Here is a 19,183-nt window from a genome sequence, read left to right as displayed (position 1 = left end):
AAGCATTTCCTTTATGGAAAGACTGCTACCCCATCTCCACTGCAAACAGCAAACTTCCCTCTCTTGACTCAGCAAGCTGCATCTAGCTACAGGTCTGTACTTGCTATCTGCTAGTAGTAAAGTTTTTTTTCCAACCTGTATTTACAAGTTACAAAACACACAAATGCACAAGAACTCAAAAGCCAGATTCCTATCAATGTTTGTTTTCAACTATTGTTTTAAAGATGCAAGTGCAGAGAAATAGAAGAGTGCAAGGGAACATGTTACTCTCCCTTCCCCATGCCCTCTCTTGTCTTCTTTCTTAGCACACTTACGTAGGTACTGATATCTTAAAAGTGCTGTACTTACAGATCAGCTAGTTAATGTGTCACTTGGCAGAGTATTTATAAAGATTTACCTTCCTTGTAAACCTTATTTAATGGGGGCGGACAGATTTTTCAGCAGCAAGAGAATAGGGTGGAGAAGCCTGTTATCTTTTGGAGAGATAAGGCCTAGGCTACCCTGGTAATTAGATGGGAGACTACAATAAGTCTGAGGCTTTAGCTGGAATGCTGCTCTCTGGACAAGGTGAGCCTTCAGGAAATGTGTTGTCTGAAAACTAGTATGGTGTACTGTATAAGTGTTTGAATTATTGGATTATAAATTCACATTTCAAATATCAGATCAGCCCCAGGCAGTAGTCCCAGGTAAGTAAGCCACAATCTTTTAAGCTTCAGTTCTCCTTCTGCAATACTCTACAAAGATAATGTCACAGGGTTGTTGTAAAACTTATTAGACTAAGAATAATTTGAAATATCCTGCAAACACACAAATGAAAATGCAGAAAGAAGAACACAAATCCCTGAAAATGCCTGGCTGCCCATTGGAAGGAACCCATGAAACAGTCTGAAGGCAAATGATACAGCTACTTGGTGAAACTAAGCAAGCCTGAGTCTGGTTTGTGACTGGAAAGTTCATGTTTTTTAACTTAAATGTTTTATGTTTTTCTTGCTGTAAATTGTGTGTGTGTGTGTGTGTGTGTGTGAGAGAGAGAGAGAGAGAGAGAGAGAGAGAGAGATCAACATACAGATATTCAAACAAACAAACAAACAAACAAATATTCAATAAAATGGATATTCAAACAAAATATATAAATGAACTGAATAAAACATTAATAAGGTTAGGTATCCTGGGTAATTTATTACATTTGCACCCCTTTCCCAAATAATATCAGACTAACAAACACATTTATTTATTTATTTATTTATATTAGATTTATATACTGTCCTTCATCAAAAGATCTCAGGGCAGTTCACAACAAAAAAGACACAAGAGAAAAGCACTAATAAATAGTCAAAACAGAAGCAACAAAACAGCAAAAAAAAAAAAACCAACACATTTAAAAGGCTGTAGAATATTAATCCACCAAGGGCATAGCTGAAGAGCAATGTTTTTGCCTGGTACCTAAAAATATATAATGAAAGTACCAGATGAACCTCCCTGGGGAGAGCATTCCATAAACGGGGAGTGACTGCAGAAAAGGCCCATTCTGGTGTTGTCACCCTGCGGACCTCACATGGAGGCGGCACATGAAGAAGGGCCTCAAATGATGTTCACAATGTCCAGGTTGGTTCCAATCAGGAGAGGTGGTCCTTGAGGTATTGTGGTCCTGAGCCATTTAAGGCTTTATAGGTCAAAACCAGCATTTTGAATTGGGCCCTGAAACTAATTGGCAGTCAGTGCAGTCCGGCCAGGATTGATGTAATATGCTCAAACTGACTTGTCCCAGGGAGCAACCTGGCCACCGAATTCTGCACCAGCTGAAGATTCCAAACAATCTTCAGAAGTAGTCCTATGTACATGTATACGTAATGTGGTACAGCAATGTAACCAAGAGGTTACCAGGACATAGATAACGAAAGTTAGGCTAACCCTGTCCAGAAAGGGGCACAGCTGTGCCACCAGCTGAAGTTGATGAATGGGACACCATGGTGCTGAGGCTACCTGAGCCTCAAGGAGTATGCCCAAGCTACGTATCTGCTCCTTCAGAGGTAGTGTAACCCAATCAAGAGCAGGCAACGTCCCATCTAGGGAACCACCCACTAACAGTGTCTCAGTCTTATCTGGATTGAGCTTCAGTTTTTTGGCTCTCATCCAGTCCATTACCTAGATAATACAACCACCTGGCACATTCATTCAGGTCCTGGCAGATGTTGTTTCAAAGATGGGTAACATCAGGTGTCTTCAGAATATTCCTGGGACCACAATAGTGCTTTGTTTAAATACAAATTTACTTTGAACCAAATATGAATGAAAGAAACATGGCTTTTATTGTCAGCAGTTATTTCTGAATAACACTAAGCTATGGCCTAAGATGCAGAATTGAATGCAGAAGGCTACAGGCTCAATTTCTCACATCTCCAGTTAAAGAAAAGAGCTTTGCTGCTTTGTAAGTAGAGCTGGACCAGATGGATCACTGGTCCATTTTTGTACAAAGCAGTCCATGTAGGCAAACATCTAGAACTGGGCTAAACAGCTGCAAAAAGAATAAACAAAACTATTTCCTTGAAATGGCTTCATAGCCTCTTGGATACAAAAAAGGGCAATCTGAGGGTAGAATTTTTCAGGTTTCTGTTTTCAAAAAACCATCAACTATGAACATCTTCCACACACATATGGTACCCTTCAGCAGCTTCCCAGATATGGAAAAGCCTCCTAGGCTTAAAGCCAAATACTAGCACTAAGAACCAGTTAACTGGGAAAGCCACAATCTCCCTTCTGCCAAATCAGAACAGCTTCCCAATCTCCAAAGTTATGTTAGCTAGATTTAAAGCAGAAAGCATACACTGCCCCTGAGCCAGACATCAACTTGCCTGCCCTTCTAATTACATCAATATAAATGCATTATCTTTGCTGTCAAAGTTTGGCTTTCACTAAAATAGCAGCAGACTTGTGCAATGTAAAACTCAAAGGCGGGAACTGAAATCTAGAAATCCTTTCTTTAGGCCAATTGCAATCTGGATCCTACTCTGTTCCCCACAAGCCTCTTCAGTCTCACACTGATTTAAGGAAGAAAAGCCTCTGTGTGTCTAACAGAACAATAGCAATAAGAGCAGCAATAATAATGCACAGCTACTCCTTTCCATTCTTTTCCTGTGTCAGGAAAGAGCACTTCAGCATTTGGTATTTCCCTTCATTGAACCTTCAATGAATGGGAAACTGGAGAAAGCAAGTCTACATCTCCTTTTGTCTCCTAAACGGTAGCCTAACCATCAAGCAAATGATATTGAATGCAGGTAAAAACAAATATTCCTCTTAGAAGGGATTAGCTACCCAGGAACCAGCCCCACTGTGAAGCTAGCATACCAAGATATATTAGATATCCTTTTAAGCTAACCTGAAAACAGCAAGTCAGAGGTCAGGGCAACACAGGAAAAGCTTATTGGGATCTCAATTAAAAGGACTGTTTTAGGGCAACCAGGAACCCCAGCCTTGCTAACTAACTACAAGCAGGTCAGGCCAATTCACAGAGAGGTTTTACTATTCATTTGTATTCCACACTTCAATGAGGCGAGGTGATCTCTCCCTTTGACGAAGGCAACCCTTAGCACTGGCATTGCACGCGCCTTTCTCCGTAACTCCTGAACCATAATGTAACAAATTTGGCCACAACGTTCCATGCCCATCAGGGAGGGATCCGGCATAATTTTCCCCCCAAAAAACCCACACCTTTTCATACCCAAAATAATGATTAAACACAAAAAGTGGTGCCCAAATTAGACGTCACCACCAGAAGCTCTGAAGACTCCATCAGCATCCAATAGAAAGGCAGATCGCCCGCTGCTGCTGCCTCCAAAGCCGCGCCACCAGATGACATCACAAAATTCCACAGCAACCAACTGAAAACAGGCCTTTTTCAGCAACAAGGCCCAATCAACTGAAAACTGGCCTTTTGCAGCAACAAGGCCCAACATTGCCAAGTGGAGGTAGGGGCCTGCCTGGGGGTGATGGGGGGCAAATAGGGGACAGGGATAGGTAATGGGTCAGAACAGGGTGGGGGGAGACACAGGGATGAAACCTGCCCTCTCCACAGTATCTCGCCTCAGCTTTGCAGACTAGGCTGAGTGGATTTGCCTGGGAGGGGGATGGGGGGTGAATAGCCCGCAATATAGAATCAACTGAATATGGGTCTTTTACAGGGCCGTGCCTTTGGGTAATACATGTGGGGAGGGGAGAGAGGGCAAATATTTTACAGAACACACACATTGGGGGAATTATTGTGTGCAAAATGTACGGGTCACAGGGATAACCCGGGGGGGGGGTTTGGACAGAGGAGAGGAGGGAAATACAGGGATAAGCCGGGGTGGGGGGAAGAGGGGGCATAATAGGTCATGGATCAGGACACAGTTGGGGGATTCACAGGGATAAGGGGGGAATCACAGGGATAAGCCGGGGGGAGGGGAGGAGTGGGGGAATCACAGGGATATGTCATGGATCGGCACAGGTTAGGGGAAATCACACAAATAACCCACAGCAACACGTGGCAGGGCCAGCTAGTAGCTTATAACTTTTAACTGCTGCCTCCTGCACTGTTTTTGCTGCATTAGCATCACCTATCCACGACTAAACGACTAAACAACAACAACAACATCCAGGGTGCAAGCCTGGGCAGTGTGTATGGAGGTCTTGGGCTGCACACAGGACAAGACCCCCCCCCTCCTTGGCCTCACTGATGTGGTCCAAAAGAAATAAAAGCTATACATTTGGCACCAGCTTGGCCAGAAGGAAGCATATCCCAGCCAATAACGTCATGGTGCATCTGCAGCAGCACACCCTTCATCTGCCCCAGAGCTGCAACAAATTCTTCTTTTCAGTGCCTCAACAAGAGTTCAAGCACATTATGGCATTTCCATACATAGAATTGTAGAATTGGAAGGGACCACAAGGGTCATCTAGTACAACCCCCTGCAATGGAGGAATCTTTTTGCCCAACATGTGAGTCTTTCTTGCATTATGTAAGAATCTGATAAATTGGGAGAGAACTCAAAAAGAAACAAAATGTTCAGTGCATCCAAAGTACAAATCACATTTATATAAGGACCTAATTTAACCTTACATGTGAAAATGCCCTTTGAAGTCCATTGCCCAAGTTCTGAATCTACCCAAATGGCACAGTTGCTTGTTGTTCAATGTAAGCAATCTAAAAAGGAAGCTGAATGAAGAAGCTGGAGCTCTTTCCATCTCTAAAAGGTCCCTGGCCACTACAAGCCCAGCTTGCTTCCCTTTTTGTAACAAGTCAGTATTTTAATTTACTTCCAAATAAGCAAGCTTAGGATCAAAGCTCCACCGTGTTAATGGGGCTTATTCTGAAATTAGGCTGCATAGTTAACTAAGCTTAGTACAAATGACACTTAAAGCTTAAACCCAGCTTAAGCGCTAGATACCGTATATTTCATGGGTCTATAAAATGTTTTTTTGCCAGTTCAGGATAAGGTTCAGGGTTACACCTTCTGTACTCCATATTTAAAAGAAAACACCAGGGAGAGGGAGAATAATAATAAAGAATGAATGAATCGCATTGAGAACATTCTTCCTATATAATTCAACAAGAAATCAGGCTATGCTGGTGATTAAACCACTAGCCCAGAATTGGAGAGAAACAGGGTGGACTTTGTCCAAAGAAGAAGAGGAGTTTGGATTTAATATCCCGCTTTATCACTACCCGAAGGAGTCTCAAAGCGGCTAACAATCTCCTTTCCCCTCCTCCCCACAACAGACACCCTGTGAGGTGGGTGGGGCTGAGAGACTTCAGAGAAGTGTGACTAGCCCAAGGTCACCCAGCAGCTGCATGTGGAGGAGCGGAGACACGAACCCGGCTCCCCAGATTACGAGTCTACCACTCTTAACCACTACACCACACTTTGACTCTTTTTGTCAAAGAGTTGAAGACCCTCATGCTCCCTTCCAACTCTACAATTCTATAGAAAAATAACCAGATGTAGAAGTCTGAGAAAAGGAACTAAGACAGAATCAACAGATTTCAAGTCATTTTTTAAAAAAACAAAACAAAATTCTCACAAAGCAAAACCCATTATACAGTACTGTATATGCTACAACCAGAGGCACAATCAATAAACACTAAAGGGCGAGGTTTTAAATTTCCAAAGCAAGAGAAATGGAGGACAAAGAGGAAGCACAGTATACCACTATGTTTCTCAACCAGTGTGCCTCCAGATGTTTTGGGACTACAACTCCCATCATCCCTAGCTAGCAAGACCAGTGGTCAGGAATGATGGGAGTTGTAGTCCCAAAACATCTGGAGGCACACTGGTTGAGAAACACTGCTATTATGCCCAAGATGCAGCATTCACTGCACCCATAACTATGCTGACACTATGTGTGCACCACCACAAATCAGGATGGCGCCACAACACATGGGCACCGCCTCAATGCTGCAGGGCTCTTGTAATGTTTGTTTTTATTTAGAAGAGAACAGACACATCAGACTAAATGCTAGGTTTCATGGTATAGGTACATCCATTCATCACATTTGTATCCTGCACTTCCTTGTAAGAGCTCAGGGCAATTCACATATTTTTATCCCTTTTTGCCCTAACAACAATTCTGTGAAGAAAGCAAAGCTCAGAAACAGTGATTATGCTTAGGAGACACAGTTGAGCATCGTCAAAGAGCAGTGATATGAACTCAAGAGTTCCCGGTCAGCAGTTGAATGCTGTCCACTATGTAACTTTGGCTCAAGTTCACCAGAACTCATCTTGAACTATGTAATCACTGGTGCTTTTGGATTTCCACCCCACTACCCACCATGCGCCATTTATGGCTACCTGCATACTGTATTTTCTTCATGACACAGACATTCACTGTTCCTTTTCATTACTGGAAAGCCAAAAAAAATGCATTTTGAGAAAACACGCGACTGCACAAACACAGTGCCTTAGTTTACACAGCACACTAAAGCAGCTTTGTATGTAGGGGTGCATAAATATTCAGTGAAATATATTGAAGGTTTACACTGATCACAACCTTGATCCTCCCTGCTAAAAGCCTACCCAACAAACTTCTCATAATGCACCATTACCACATATCTGAACAATATTCTGCAATACCAGCTGTAGGAACAACCAAGGTAAACCAGAATTTGTTTAAATACAGATTGTTGTCAGTGTTAGAAAACAGCCAGGCGTGTTTGCGACTGGCGCGGGTCCGACTGCAACAATGTGGAGATCTCTGGATACCAGGTTGGCTACTAGGGAAAGCAAAATGTCACTTAAAAAACGATCTGAAAGATTATCCTTGATGCTTGATTTTGTTTTATTCTGGATTGCTTTGTTAGATATTTTAACCACTTTGAGATTCGTTGCTTAAACGACAAAGTGGTATAGAAATGAAAATAACAAACAAACAAACAAGAAAAACCCACTAGGGAACAAATGGCGCCTAGGCACGCCAATGTGGCAACCGTAACCTAGGTTCAAGGTGCAATTTGGTGATTAGATTATATATCTAAGACTGATTGTTGTACTGAGGTAGCATGTGAGAATACTAAAACTGACATTAGACATCAGCATATCACCCACCCACTAAAATTCAGGCATAAAAGACAACCAGGGCAGGGATAACCAGAAATACCAAGGCATTTCCACTGACTGCAGATTCCAAACAGGAAACCTAAACTTCATTCATTCAACCAGAAACATTGTCCCCTGTCCAGCACAAGGATAGGGGACCAATAATCTTATATTGCACTTCTGGCTCTGCCACTGAGTCACTATTCGACCTTAGACCAAAACACTACTTCAATCCAATGCATCTGTTTCCCTGTCTAATTGGCGCCAGCAACACTTCCTTGCCTCAAAGCAGGAGTTCTTCTGTTTGAGAAATACACAGTTCTTCAGAAGAAACTATGATTAACACTGTTGTGGTACAATTAATAAAATTCATTAAAGAGTAGAGCAAGGATTCAGTGCAACCCTCAAAAGTGCCTGCCTTCTAATTTATAAGATGTTTTGAAAACAAATATATACAGTCATCAACTCCAAGAGTCTTTAAAAGGACAGGCATAAAAAAACCAGATCACTGAGAAGACTTTACACAAAGACATTCACAGACATCCTAGACAACCAAGTGCATATTTAGATATGTTTGCATCTTACTGCTTCCAAGTCCTTTTTATTCCAAGGCTTATTTGGGTGATTAAAGCATGTTGATTTCCCAATGTTCCAGGGCAACTTCTTTTTTAAAAAATTAAAGATTGACATTCATTCATTTTTTTTTCCTAGAAAACCACACTCTGCTCGGCATTACTCACATATATAATGCATAAGAAATTCTACAGGAACCACTTCCCCCTCTGACTTTTTGTCCACCGATCTCATGTTTTGTGAACCTATAACAGTATAGGAACTCCAACATGGATAAGCTCGATGGGGGGGTAGGGGAAAGAATAAAACTCATTTTCATTATTGTGACGCCACACAGCATTTTTTAAAAAACCCACCTACTATGTTTCAAACTGTTATCCAGGGGTTAGTGTTTGAGTCAAAGAGGGCAGCAAAGGGGGGAGGATCTCTCCAAGTTATGACTAGTTCAAATAGGCTTTTTTATTTATCTAAAAAAATACACTGCTTAATATAAAAGTCTCTAAATGGTTTACTTGAAGATTAATAACAATGAAAGAACATTCAATAACATTTCCTAAAACTAGATACAAAGTGCAACTGTATATCACTAATAACAATGAGTAGCTGAGGTCAGTCATGTGCATGTTAGGGGTCCCCTCACCATGCACCTCATCAGCCTCACTTCCCATTGCTGTCTAGAAAGGTGGGCAGGAGGGCGAGAATGTCTCCCACCATCTCAAAACTTCCCAGGCACTCCACAAGCAACATACTGTACAGAAGACCTGGGAAAGCACAACCCTCACTTGATGAGGAATACCCAGAAAGGTTGGAAACAGTGGGAGATATGATGCACACTGCATTGTAGCAGAGAAGAACTGGGAACTAGGTGAACATCAGAATGGGACTAGAAAGGGGAACAGACCCTTGGGAAGTTATGCTTGCCCTCCAAGACTCTGGGAGAGTCTCTCAGATCAAACCCAAAAATGCTTCCTCAGGCACCCTCAACCAGTTAAGGGAGTCTGTTGAGAGGCCCTTGACTCCTGGACACAAGCGTCATCTCCAAAGTGGTCCCTAAGTATGGAACAACCTCCCAAGAGAAATTCTTCTGACCCAACCCTCTTACTAAGTTTTAATTTGATCAGGCGGTTTTTAAGACGTAACTCTCAATGTTGTTTTTCATCTGTAGATTCTGAAATAGTTTTTACAATAATATTTGTCTGCACTTGTTCTTGTGGTTTTCATGATGACATTTTAATTGCTATTTGTTCGCTTTTTATTGTTAGCATTGCATTTTAAAAGAAAAAGAAAAAAACCTTGTGATACCTAATCTCCACCAAATTTGATTATTATTATTATTATTATTATTATTAGGAGGCAGGATATAAATATTAAAACAAGCCAAGCAAACAGAGAAGCAGCAGCAGCCTCTGGGCCAAAAGGGGTGTGTGCTCACATTCAGTCTCAACCTCAGTGGTGGTGGTGTGCCCTCTGCTGTGAGCTATTTATTTATTTTCTTCCATTTATATCCTGTCTTTCTTCTCTCATGAAACCCAAGGCGGCATACATGTGGCTTCCCAGGCAGTCTCCAATCCAGGAACTAAACAGACCCAGAACATTACAGTAGTTGCATTATTTTTGTTTTGTATTTGAAATTCATATGGTGTTCTGCAACATTAGGGCTCGTTTAAGCACCTTCGGCTTCTAAACTGGTGTTTTAACTTTGGGGGTGTGACAGGCTTTATCTTTGCTGTTACCCATGTTGCTTTTCATTTCACGGTGCATGCTTGACATTCGTTTTTTTTTATAATTGCTGCATGCAAATTATGACAAAACATGTTACAAGATGGGATGGTCCACAAATACTGTTCAGCCAGTGCGGCGAAGCAGTTAATAGCATTATATAGACTATGACATGGGAGAACAGGGTTCAAATGCCGCCACCGCCCCCCCCCCCAACTATGTCATGAAGCTCGCTGCATGACCTTGAGCCAGTCACCACCTCTCTGCCTTAGCCTACCTCACAGGGTTGTTGTGAAGATAAAATTGAGGAGGTGGGTGGGTTAGAACCATGCAGGCCACCTTCAGCTCCTTGAAAAAAAGGTGGGGATATCAATGGAATAATAAAAATGAACAAAACCAACAGATACAGCTTACAACAAAAGAAATAAATGAACCAAGAACTGAAGTGGGGCTGAGGGGGGAAAGCGGATATCCCTCTTAGGGAGATTATTATGGAGAAGGAATGAGGAAGCTTTTATTTTTATTTGTGTGTGTGTGTACCTCTCGCCTCATTATAATAATAAATTAATAATAATAATAATAATAATAATAATAATAATAATAATAATAAGGAAGGGGCGCCTCACCTAGCCCACCACCACACGCCCCCCCTCCAGTGCGCGCACGCGCAACTCCCCCTCACCGGGGGGCGCGCCTTCCCTTCCCCCACATTCTCTGCCCCCCCCACTCACTCTCTCTCTCGCGCGCTCTTTGGCGTTCTCTCCCCTCCCCCCGCGAGGGTCGCGCGCTAAGACTGACCGTTGCTGAGGGACGCCCTGGCGGCGGCGGCTTCAACGACTGTTGGCTGGCTGGGCGGCAGACTGACCGGTTTCCTTTCTCTCCCGTTCTCCTCAGCCCCGTCTCCGCACTACTCACCGCCACTACTACCACCCACCCCGCCTTGGGCGGCCGAGTAACTTTGACCCCCACCCTCCCGCCTCCCACCCCGCCCGGCTCACTCCCGCCTCCTCAGGAAACCGTTTCCTTTTTCTCTTTCCTTTTTTTAAACCCCCCTCATCCCCAAAGCGGAGGCAGCCAGCTATAACAACCCCCCCACGCTCCTCCTCCCAGAGTCCAGAAGCCGGCCCCTTACGCCGCTTCCGTAGCGTAGCGACTCACCGAGAAGCGAAGAGTCCGCCCTGCGGAAACAGCGCCGAAAGCCGTCGTGAATACGAAGGTGAGGGACTACAAGCCCCAGAGGGGCTGGCGGGAGGCGGGAAAACGGATATGGTAGCCCTCGGTGGTGAGGGAGGCTCGCTTCGGGAGTTGTGGTCTTGCAAAGGAGAGAGGTTTTTATTTTTACCACAGTCAGGAAGGGGTTGAGAAAGAGCGCGTAGATGCTGATTAAAGGCGAAAGGTAGGCGAGCTGTTTTTGCGGTCGCGATGTTATAACTGGAGTGTTACCCAGGCCTGGAAAGGAAACAGGGTTTTGACTACAACTCCCTGGATCCTTTGCGCCTCCCACCCAGCCTGGCAGCTGTGCGGCAGCGGCGGCTCACCTGGGGCTCAGCTGGTGGGTGGGGCTAAGCGTGATGCAAAGCTATGCGCTGCCCCAGGCAGCTCTCCCGTACCTCTTACGTGCGCCTTATGCGGTCTTCGGTAGCTGCAGCCGCCCACCGCCATCGGGAAATAAAAAACACCCAAAAAGCTCATTGGGAAAAGCAATCCCGGAACGACGACGCGTCAGTTGAAGGCGCTACTCGCACAGGCACGGGCAACTTGTAAAAGCAAAACAATGGCAATAGGAATTGAGAACTAGGAACTGATTTTTCCCCACCCCAGCAATACCTTTTTACATCCAAAGCTACGCACATCTAAGCAATAAAGAATCAAGAGCCCACCCACGGTCAGAGGTGCAGTTTTTTTAATGTATTTATTTAAAAGTACTTCTAAAGCACTTAACATTATTTTTTTATATAAAAAAGGCTTCAACAGAGTCACCCTTGTTTCAATGATACTTTAACATACTGAAGCCAAGAACTTGAGGATTCAGCCCTGAGCACAAGTACTCCAGACTACAAGATTTTGATGCAGGACCCAGATTGAAAAGTACAGTTTGAAAATACATTGACCTTGAAATCAAAGGAGTGCTCTCAGCTTCAATCACCTGCAGTTTTCAATATCAAATGGAAAACACATAGTAGCTTCCTTTTCAGAAGTTAGCTAGCTGCAAACTTTAAATGCAAAAAATCCCAAATATATATTCTCAATTTGTGTGTTAGTGGTAGGGTTGCCAGACTCAATAGAGGACAGGACTTCTGTGCCTTTAATTGCCCTGCTCTCTTTTGAGTCTGGAAACCTTAAAGAGAAACCAGCAGACCCTTTGCTTCTGCTGGTTTCTCTTTAAGGTTTCCAGACTCAAAAGAGAGCAGGGCAATTAAAGGCACAGAAGTCCTGTCCTCTATTGAGTCTGGCAACCCTAGTTAGTGGACAGTATGCTGTAAGGAAGCTAGCTGTTATCTACTGGCCATTTTAAGTTTACCCATTAGCAATTTGGTTCTTGAAAGCTTTTCTCTGCCTTTGGCAGTTCCAAGCAAGAACATGGTCCTGCACAGCTGAGGAAGTCAGCATAGATGTGTGAGGTATCTTCATTAGAGATGGGCTTACCCTCATTACCTATGGATGTGTAAGGACTCTAGATATGTGCAAATGGCTTACCCTTTTGTACACAATCACAACAAAAGAGTATAAAGAGAATAAAGCACTGGGCCCAGAAAGCAATAGTCAACGTTAAGATCTCAAATTCAGGATCTGCACATGAAACTTATGACACTGCAGTTCTAGAGTCTCTGTTCACCTCTGCTTACAGAACCATTCTCTATATTTCCATTTAGTCCCAAATGCCTTTTGGCAGGAAATAAAGAGTATACTGGTTGCTCTTCTATGCCTTCATCGCCTACAAAACAGATCATTTAGGAGTTCTCCCTTCCTCCAGAACCTTAACATGCACTCCTTGAGTTTTCCTCCTTTCCCTTTCTCTCCTGCCCTTTATCTTTGTCTCCTCTCCATGTTCTTTATTTTCTCTGGTTTAAGGGAACATAAGCCTTATGTTCCCCCTTCAAGACACTTACCTTTTTCACAATTTAGGAGGGTTGAAACAGACTGCTTGTTTGGGGAACCATAGTGTGTGTGGCTCAAGGGAATCTAAAAAGACTTACCTACCCTACCCAGCCTTTGATTGGGAACAAAAATGACCCACAACTTGTTTTCATACAGGCAGGTCAGGCTACCCAACCATAATTAACGCATAAGGGCCCTGAGAACCTTGGTAACCAATGTGATCTCTGAGCTCCCAGATCACCATGAGCACTCGAGAAAGACTTTCTATATTTTTCTCACACTGTTTTCCCCTGTGGTATCCTGTCCTTTTAAGGATACCTGGTTTCTCTTGTCTTTCATCGTGCCTACCGGTAGACAGAGAGGTCACATCTCCCCTCCCTTAGATTGTAATAGACAAGCTGCTGAAAACTTGTGGTTTCACAAAGAAACTGAACTGCTATGACAGTAATAAAGACTTTGATAGCCACCATCTCCTTGCCATGGACACTTTCATTGCTTAATCCTTCATATGCCCAATAGCTGGGCTATATGCAACTCCTGGGATTGGCTGCTTGGAGCCCCTTGTCAGTCGGAGGCCACCTGGGTAAAGAGCACTTAAAAATGGAACACCAACATCCCTTTGTCCCTCCTCAACCATCCAAGAAGATGCTAAGTTGCTCATGAGCAGACTATAAGCCTGCATGAGTAAAGCAACTGGGTAGGTGCATTTTAAATGTTTCTTTTTTCAGCATGTTATTCTGCCTTTGTACTTTTACTCTCGTAAGCCTAATTTTAAATAAACTCTCTTAAAATTGGCTGCTGGGGGCTTGGTGTATGTTTGAGCTCACCTCACTGTTCCCAAATCTCTTTGGTATTTGTGTCTAGGGAGAATATGAGGAAAGCAAGCTGTTCTGATGCTGATGCTACAATTCCTCCATATGCATAAGTTCTCGCACCCAACACTTAAGCAAATAATAGATTACGCATGTTTACCGGTATGTGTCAGAACAATGCATTGGAGACATTACCCCCCCCCCCCGATTTCTGTAAATTCTAGGGATTATACTAGCATAAAACATATGTGTGAGGGACAGGGGATATCGCGAAGTCCCTCCCCTCCTGAGTTCAAGCCCGTCCCCGAGCAAAGGGGAAAGCAGGGAGAGTTCCGATTCCAGTGGGGAAGCAGGAAGTCGTGTCCGAGGCTCAGGCAAGGTAGAGGAGCCAGGGTCCCAGGTGGGACAGGAAGGGGCAAGCAAGGGGGGAAGACCCATCCCTCCAACTCCAGAATTACGCAGGAAGAGGAGGGGCAAGAGGATGGGTCTGCCAAAGCTTTTGTGTTGGAGAAAGACGCGCCAAAAGCCATTAGGAGGTTCTGAAACCGACTGACAACATCGCTCCGTGTAAATAGCAATGACTTGAGCACTGTAAATACGCAGCACCAATAAAAGAATAAAATGCAGAGCTGCGTAGCGTCGTTACTCTGAAGTAGTCCACTCCGGCCACTGTGACAGCAACCTCCTAATCATTTTTGGGCTACTTCGGAGTTGCCGGGATGAGCGTGTCCGAGGCGGAGAAGTGGCGGCAGATCGCTGAGCAAGCCCAGCTAGAACTGCAACAGCTGTCGCTGCAGGCGCAGGGAGAATTGAAGGCAGCTAAAGAGGAGACTAAGAAGGTCCAGGACGACCGGCTACAACTTGCGGAACAGGTGAGAGAGCTCCAGGAAAAAGAGCAGCATTTAAGGGCGGTGGCGGTAGACCTCCAAAACAAGCTGGATGCAGAGAAAAACAAGGCGGGAGGGGCTCCCCAAGTCCAAGTGCTGCCAGGAAGGAGAGCAGGGACCCTTGTAAGCAAGTTCAATGGAGACCCGAAGGAGTTTCAGGGCTTTGAGACTGAGATCGTGTATGCTCTTGAGCTGCACCAGAATGAGTTCCCCGATGATGAGCACAGAGTAGCGTTTATTGTGGAACATCTCACCGGAGCAGCCAGGGAGTGGCTAAGACCATTAATCGCAACCAAGAATCCTTGCATGAAAAATGTCCAACAATTTCTAGAAGGTTTGAGGACGATGTATTCGTCCGATAGTCATTTGGACCAGACTAAGGAGGAACTGCATAATTTACGCCAAGGAAATATGACAGTTCGCGCATATTGGGCGAAATTCACCATGCTGGTGCACAGACTGGGGTGGGTTTTGGATTCGCCTCCCATGCAAGCTGCGTTTTACTTGGGTTTGAGCGAGGAGGTGAAGGATGAACTCTCGAGAGGTCCAAAGCCCAGTACTATGGATCAGCTGAGCAAAGCAGCTCTGGCGGTGGGGGTGAGGCAGGAATCCCGGTGGAACGACAAGCAAGCGACGCGCGCAAAGCGGGCTTGGTTCCCACGGTCGCAGGAGAAGCCACTCCCTCAACAACCCTTTCAGGCCACGCCTGGAGCCAGCCAGGACCAGGAGCCCATGCAGATTGATAGCGCGCGCGCGCGGGCTTTTCAAACCCCAGCGGCGCCAAGACGCAAGGAGGGCCCACAGGCTGAGGATTGGGCAGAGGAACTGGAGACGGTGCACCAGCAGCTCAGAGAACACTTGGAGAGGGCCAAGGAAGCGTACAAAAAGGGGGCAGATCGCCACAGGCGACAAGGGGAGGTCATCAGGGTGGGGGACAAGGTGTGGTTGTCCTCGGAGGGCCTTCCCACCAGAGGGAGGTGCAAAAAGCTGGCACCCAAAAGGCTGGGCCCCTTCACGGTCACGCAACAGGTAAACCCGGTGGCATACAGGCTGGCACTGCCAGAGGACATGAGGGTGCATCCAGTGTTTCATAGATCGCTGCTGTCGCCGTACAGGGAAAGCAGCAGGCTCCGAGACAGCGAACAAACCCCCGAGGGAGGGGGGGAGAGGGAAGGCAGGGAGCAACTCAATGAGGCCACGGCCATCCTGGATTCAAGGTGGGGGGTGGGGGGACTGGAGTACCTCATGGCATGGGAGGATGCTCCACCGTCCCAGAATGAATGGGTCCCAGCCACTCAGATACAGGAGGAATTCTTGGTGGAAGAATTTCACGCCCTCTTTCCCCACAGACCCAAGCCCTGGCACATGGAAAGGGAGGGGGAGGAGGAGGAGGCACGGGAGAGCAGCTCACCATGGCGCTGGGAAGCGGAGTTTGAGGAACCAGAGGATGAGGTATGGGTGTCACCGAGATCCACCCAGTCAGAGGAAGGAGCAGATTGGCAGAACGTTTTTACCCCCACCAGCTCTGACGCCACGGACTTTTTGGGATTCCCGTCCGCCCAGGCGGAAGGGGGGGGCTCGCAGGACTGGGGGGAGGTATTCACACCAACGGGCTCGGAGAGCACTGAGTTCTTAGGCTTCCAGTCGTCACCGACACATGGGGGGGGCCTGGGGAGGGGTGAAGGAGAGCTTGGGAGGGGGGTGGATGTGAGGGACAGGGGATATCGCGAAGTCCCTCCCCTCCTGAGTTCAAGCCCGTCCCCGAGCAAAGGGGAAAGCAGGGAGAGTTCCGATTCCAGTGGGGAAGCAGGAAGTCGTGTCCGAGGCTCAGGCAAGGTAGAGGAGCCAGGGTCCCAGGTGGGACAGGAAGGGGCAAGCAAGGGGGGAAGACCCATCCCTCCAACTCCAGAATTACGCAGGAAGAGGAGGGGCAAGAGGATGGGTCTGCCAAAGCTTTTGTGTTGGAGAAAGACGCGCCAAAAGCCATTAGGAGGTTCTGAAACCGACTGACAACATCGCTCCGTGTAAATAGCAATGACTTGAGCACTGTAAATACGCAGCACCAATAAAAGAATAAAATGCAGAGCTGCGTAGCGTCGTTACTCTGAAGTAGTCCACTCCGGCCACTGTGACAATATGAATTCAAAGTCTCAAGAAATACAGTCCTTTTAAAACCCTACTTTTTTAAGGTATATTGCATGAAAGCATAGTATACAATTATATAATCACATAACCTGATGGTTTCCTAAAGAGACAGTCAGAGCAAAATACACAGAGAATAAAAAAGAGCTTAGAAGAACTATCAGGATATGCTTGGATGCTTACCAATTATGTTCTCTATCAGCCAGGGAGTTCTGTGAAAAAACCTGCTTGCTACTTAAATTTCTCCTATATTTATATCAGTTTGTGGTACGTTTGTATGTAATATCTTGCACAAAGCTTCTAGCTGCTCAGAGTTGTATCAGAAAGCCTCAATCTTGATCTGGAAAGTAAGATTGTCAAGGTGGGCAAAAGTTCAATCTTGTTTACAGTGACAGACCAACAATCAAGTAAAAGACCGTAAAAGGTTAAAAGAGGACAAAGGCATCTACTGGAATGATGTCCTTGAAGCTGCATTCCAGAAAAGAACAGGCCCAGGTTGAGTCCTCCAACAGCACCCTAATCATTCATAGCCTTGAGCATCTGCTCCTGTCTCAAGGTCAGAGGAGGAGCTGGTGGCACTGGTACCTAATAGTTGGAGACATAAGCTAGTCCAGTTTCCAGTTAGGGAGGTAGTGGAAAAGGCAATATCTGTAATCTTCCTCTCTCCCTCCCTCTCACTCTGCATTCTGCCTGACTTTCTGCCCTACCCCTTGTGACCCAAACTTGGTCACTGGCATTTTAGGTTTGTTCCACTGTGTCTAGGCCTGCCAGATCCCTAGCACCCTCCCCTCTTCTTATTTAGCAACAGCAGTTTCTCCTGCCTCTGGTGTTTCTTCTGCCTCTTTACAACTAATCAGTGCACATGGCACCTTGTCTGTATACGTATCAGCTGCTTATTTGTACTACTGCAAATATAAACTTACTCTTTTCTTTTCACTCCAACTGTGGTCTACAGTTGATTTCCTGTGTCTAAAGCAACATTCCCTGTAATGCACAGTAACTTCGATTGCAAGATCTTTGGAATCACACTTCCAGTGGTGGCACATGTATACATCTGAATGTGTGATTAGGGCTACACGTTAACATGCAGCATTGATGCAACCTGTGAAGTGGTGGGAGTCTTCAAGCATTCTAAATTGGCAAAAAGCAGGATTTGCCTCATCAATATCATTGCTGACCCCCTTCCTAGAATATTCAGCTAATGTTTACAAGAAAAATGTTTTAATTGTTTTACTTCAGGAGGTGTGTGCTGGGGGTGGGGGAGAGATTGCTGGCAGCAGTGCTCTTGTTTCCATTTTCCAAATCAATAAATGGAAAGGGCATGTGGATGATTGGCAGGCACTTGGCATATTTTTAAATGATGTTAAAATGTTATTGAATGTCATTACAATGAATTCAACATCTATTTTTTAACATATTAGATGCCTTGTATTAATATTTTTTACTGGCTTGCTTTAATTTACAAGTCTTCCCACCCTGCTGATGAATCCTTAGCCCTCCAATTCCCAACATTATTATCTCTGCTGGTTAGCAACCTCAAACAATGAACTGGAAAGACACTCAGCTAAGGCTTTAGATTGTTAATCACATTGATCAACCAGCTAAGCTAGCTCCAGCAGTTACCAAAGAGGCTGAGTTCACAGGTCTGTCGGAACAGGAAGAAGAAAAAGAAAAGCTGTTAGCTTCTTTCCTCTTCATCTATTACAGAAAAGAAATATTGCAGGTACTGTCAGCTTTTGACTTGTAGCCCCACCCTTCCTCCTGGCCACACTCATTTGGCACTATTTCCTGGTTGTGCCTCTCATTTAAATAAACAAGATACATTGTCATCATAAATAGCAAGGCAGGCCTGTGGCCCTCCAGAGGTTGTTCATTTCCCGTCAGCTCTAACCACCATAGCCAATGATCTGGGATGGTGGATGTTGTAGCCGTTCAACACCTGGAGGGCCAGAGGTCCCCCATACCTATGATAAAGTACATACCTCAGAGGATGTACACTAGCCTTCACCAACCTGGGAGCATCTCTGTCCAAGAGCAGCCACAGCTGGGGTACCAGCTGTAACTAGCAAAACACACTCCTAATAAGTAAATCCATCTGAGCCTCAAGTGGAAAAGATAGATGGAATTGGGTTAGGAAAGGATGCAGTGTAAAGTTAGAAGTGGGGTCTAAGTTCAGAAAGTCAGACATTTGAGAAATGTTTCCATCTAGGGCAGATAGCACGTCTCTCCTGCAAACCTAATTCTCTCTCTCTCTCTCTCTCTCTCTCTCTCTCTCTCTCTCTCTCTCTCTGTGTGTGTGTGTGTGTGTTTTAAATTAAGCAGTAATTCAGACTCTCCTCACAACATGCTGAGAAAAGCAGCCAAGGCCTTTTTGAAATATTCA

At 45.1% G+C, this 19,183-nt stretch overlaps 1 protein-coding gene across 3 annotated transcripts in view; it reads right to left on the bottom strand.

Moving 5' to 3' along the window:
* Positions 1–10,875, bottom strand: part of CAPN15 (calpain 15) — a 92,064-nt gene extending 81,189 nt beyond the window's left edge. For 2 of the 3 annotated variants that reach the window (XM_035130611.2, XM_035130613.2), the window contains exon 1: positions 10,659–10,875. The gene's annotated coding sequence lies outside the window, so the exon portion shown is untranslated. Of the gene's footprint in view, positions 1–8,308; positions 10,446–10,658 lie in introns of those variants that run through there. The other variant, XM_035130612.2, reaches the window with a different exon arrangement.
* Between the last annotated feature and the right edge of the window lie 8,308 nt (positions 10,876–19,183).

Source organism: Zootoca vivipara, chromosome 14 (assembly GCF_963506605.1).
Source record: "Zootoca vivipara chromosome 14, rZooViv1.1, whole genome shotgun sequence".
Lineage (NCBI taxonomy): Eukaryota > Metazoa > Chordata > Lepidosauria > Squamata > Lacertidae > Zootoca > Zootoca vivipara.
The sequence above is the reverse complement of the archived record's forward strand: the minus strand, read 5'-3'. Positions and strand labels throughout refer to the sequence as shown.